Source organism: Notothenia coriiceps, unplaced genomic scaffold (genome assembly GCF_000735185.1).
Source record: "Notothenia coriiceps isolate Sejong01 unplaced genomic scaffold, NC01 NC01_scaffold00015474, whole genome shotgun sequence".
Lineage (NCBI taxonomy): Eukaryota > Metazoa > Chordata > Actinopteri > Perciformes > Nototheniidae > Notothenia > Notothenia coriiceps.
In genome coordinates this window covers 338-4,413 of record NW_011348175.1, presented here as the reverse complement: position 1 = coordinate 4,413, position 4,076 = coordinate 338, and the positions used below count along the sequence as shown (strand labels likewise).

At 38.5% G+C, this 4,076-nt stretch overlaps 1 long non-coding RNA gene across 1 annotated transcript; it reads right to left on the bottom strand.

Annotated features, from left to right (window-relative positions):
* Positions 1 to 235: 235 nt before the first annotated feature.
* Positions 236 to 3,818, bottom strand: LOC104948933 (uncharacterized). The gene is made up of 3 exons (XR_798748.1): positions 3,631 to 3,818; positions 2,718 to 2,812; positions 236 to 2,411 (listed from the first exon to the last, which is right to left on the bottom strand). It is a non-coding gene; the product is annotated as an uncharacterized lncRNA (long non-coding RNA).
* Positions 3,819 to 4,076: the final 258 nt, after the last annotated feature.

Here is a 4,076-nt window from a genome sequence, read left to right as displayed (position 1 = left end):
AAGTAAAGTTGGATCTTTGTGTCTAGATATTACTAGCAGAGAAAAGGTAATGTTTGTACAACTATAGACAACTCATCCAATCTCGGTGGGAACTGGGTTGGGGGGGGGGGCTCGAAAATATTTCCGATACCCTGACTGAAAAAATGTGGAAACCAATTAGACAAAAGTACAAAAATGCAAGCATGAAAACCCGAAACCACATTGTCATCACAACAGGGGGTCACCAAGAGGGAAATCCCATAACAACTTCATGTAAGTTTAATTACACATTTCACCTTGTTGATAATTGACATAAAGGCAATACAGTAAAACATTTGTTATTACCTTGCTACAAAAGACAAACTACCATCAACATTTAACAACAGATAGAGCATGAACTTGCCATGCTAAACAAATATAAAAGGCATCAATATAACATAGTTCATTATATTCAGAAGATACATGTAGTGCAAATGGCTCATGCTGTGCCAACAAGTACAACATACAGCTCAATATTATTAGACAACGTGCAACGGGACCCCTGAGAGAATTGGAAGAGTCAATAAAGGGGGAAAACAGGTCTGCAAGGCTTTCTATATGATTTGTATGATTATGCACATGGGTGAAAACATGTCACTAAGCTGTAAAGGAATGAATTACATCAACATCAGAGACTATTGCACAACACTATATGCAAATCTTTAAAAGAGCACGTAACACAGGGCTTGGATGTATGAGTGGAACTACAGGGTCAGAACTGCAGGTAGATGTTCCTCATGGACACAATGATCAATAACATCTATTGATCAAACATTTTCCATAAAAAAAAATACAATTTACAAACAGAAATACATGATCAATTGTTTAACCTATGGAGAATATGTGCAGTAATTACAAATGAGGATCTATCATCTCAATCTATCGACACAATAGATTAAAACAGATTATCCAACTGAAATGGGATTCAAACTGTCAGAAAGTGCATTATCCGGGAATTCAACGCAGATAGCTTTCATCATTACACGAGGCTACCCTGCAGTGGTAGGATGAACAGGAAATGTCGCTTCACAGATTATTTGCACTTTTGACACTTGCTTGATGCCGTTTGAACATGCTAGCTACATGCAAAGATATAAATGCAGCAGGAGAAAATGTGTATGGTGGTTCAGGCAACATCTGGCATTGAAGCTCAACCAAATGAAGATAAACTACTTACTGTATAACCATCTCCAAACACAGGGATGAATTGTATTTGCATGCAGAAGTTGTTGTTTATTTTATCTCGCAGGAAATGTGTAACAGAGGAACAGTATAGGCTCTGCATTAGTGTTTGGTTGGTTAACAGAGCATCTGAATGAAAGACATTTACTTTCATTTAATTAATTTGGAAAGGTAAGTGTTCTCAAATGGCTTCAAGGGTATAATGAAGTTATTAATTAAGGAAAACAAAAAATAATTTCCACTAGAATGTACATGTGTGCCAAAGTAAAAAGAGAGTGGTATTAGATTCCTCTCGTCAGTAGGAAGACTGCTGCTCTTCTTTTCTAATAACACTCTTAACTAAGCATTACTACCAAGGATGGTCCGGTAGGAAAATGTTATTCCTTTCTAAAAGGCAGCCAGTCTAGCCATTTCTCTCTGTTTCCAGGCTTTATGCTAAGCTAAGTCCGGCCTTATTGAGTGTGCTTCTCAAGGTGTCGAACTAAACCAATGAAGAGACTACAGGGCATACAGGGAATTGTTGTGGTGCCAGTGATAAGGTTATATGGTACATGTTACATATTATGGTAAAGCGGTATTTTATTGTTTGTATTGCCATAAAGGATTCTACAGTGTTGCACAAAGCACAGATGAGTATTCAGTAATAAACTGAAATGACTTTACTATTCTACCCAAGTCTGGTTTGAGCTGTCTGTTGTCCAATGTAACCAGGCAGGACGATACTCAGTGCCATGGCTCACCAGATGCTGTTAGAACCAACAAGTAATTAGTGTGTGTACCCAGGAGACAAAGGCATAGAGTATATATAGCTCACACATCATGCGAACAAGATTCTGACACCATGCTGAGGCTGTTTGGGTATTATTCGAGACGGTTTCACTTTATGCTCCAAGTTCTTTTCCAATTACATCACATTAGGAAGTTTGAAAGTGTATTACATTTTGCACTAGCTGATGATGTTGTATTATTGCTGATACATGGCCGGGTGCAGAGGAGCAGGGCTCTGCTGGGGAACACTTCAGTATTGTAGGTTAATATGATATTCAGCAGTGTAGCACACAGATGCATCAACAGTCAGACGGAGAGTTGGTCTGTGGGTTGCGGATAAACTTCTCATGTTGTTAATCTGTCCTGTGGAGACTTCGAGTCGCATCCTCAAACTTACTCTGATGCCATTTTCTCTATGTGGTCACTCAGCAACTTGTACTGTTCTGCGAAGGGTTAAAACACACATCAGTTTTGAATTTGCAGGGTTATTTTTGTATAGCAGGAGTAAGACCTGATTTCCAAGTCCCATGTAATTTGTAGAGCAGAGACTGTGGAGGTTTTAGACCATACAACAGCTCTCCCTTGTGGAGACCTGAAGCTTGCTAAATGTGAGTACCGTAAGTGTATGCTGATGTTTGCGGATTACTATCTTACTCCATTACATGATTTACATCTAAAAACGCCAAGGAAGTATTTAGGCTGAAAGCCTGAGAGAATGTATAGATGTATTTATTGCTTCAATGTTTTACCTTCATTCAGGCTCCCAATGACCGCCTGCTTCTTCAGGAAGTCATTGCAAAGCTTCTTACTGAGCCCAAACGCCAGCATGTTATGAGTGAATGTCCTGAAAATACACATAGCACCAAACTCATCTCAGTACAAATGGAAGTTATTTCAAACATACGCTACATTCTGTATTCATCATTTCAAGAACAATATGGTGCCATAAGTGCCATTAGAAACGCAGTGTGTGTCAATATAAATGAAATGAAGATAACCTTGATATTTAAAAAGTAAAGTATTGAAAATGAAATGTATAGTATCTAATACAAAAATGCTTGCCCTCCGTTCATGCCCTTCCCCTACAGCCCACACACACAGGCCAGATGTTAGGCACTGTGTATTTCTTCCATTCATATTCCCTTTGCTCTTTTCCAACTTTTGTACAGTTGTGCTTAGACGGTCTCTACTCCTCCCTTTGAATACACTTGGACTATACTTTGTGCGTATAATTAATTAGCTAAAAACATGCACAATAGTGAACATCTAATGAGTCTGCGATCTGGTCTAGCCCTATTGTGTGTAGGGAACATCTAATAATGTGGTATGTAAATCCAATAAGAAGGACATCTTTGAGCTCTTTTGAGTATCTAATGTAACATCATTTACTTTTTAACTATTGGGTTTACATTCTGCCTCATGGTCCACTATATCATTTATGATCTGACTATACAAGGACAGACATATTAGTTGTATTAAAACTTAGGTTCATGTCCTTTATAAATGCAGACGTACAGTTTATTAACACCCATCTTCCTTTTATTTATATTATTGGGAGCATTAACTTGTTTCACCACTGGGAGGCCTTACTGAGCAACCTGGAGAAACTCCTCTGAGCTCTCAGCTCCCCCCCCCCCACTTTATTCTCTGGCAGCCCCTCACCCCAGCTGGCCGAAGGCGATGTTCTCGTCCATCTTGGAGCTGTCATCCCTCTCCTCCTGGGTCATGTGACACCACTTCTCCCTGCAGCACAGACACAGTGGCAGTCAGCCTTTCATTCCAAAGTCTCCACTGAAAATTCAGCTTCTCTACAGAAACAGTTCACTTTATGATGGGATGCAACAACAGGGATTCCATTAAACCTAAATCAAATCAACAATAACAAAGAAAACAATAAGACATTAACCATCCACTAGCAAAAATAATAAAAACAAAGAATTAATTCACAAAGAGTTGTTAAAAAACAACAACAGATGAGTAACGAGTGAGACAGTAGTATCATTTATTTCTTAATCAATACCAATCAATTAATCATTCTGTGATCACATATTTCAAATTGCAGATCTGTACAGCTTAATCCACCTTGTATTGTATCTGCAAGTTTTTAA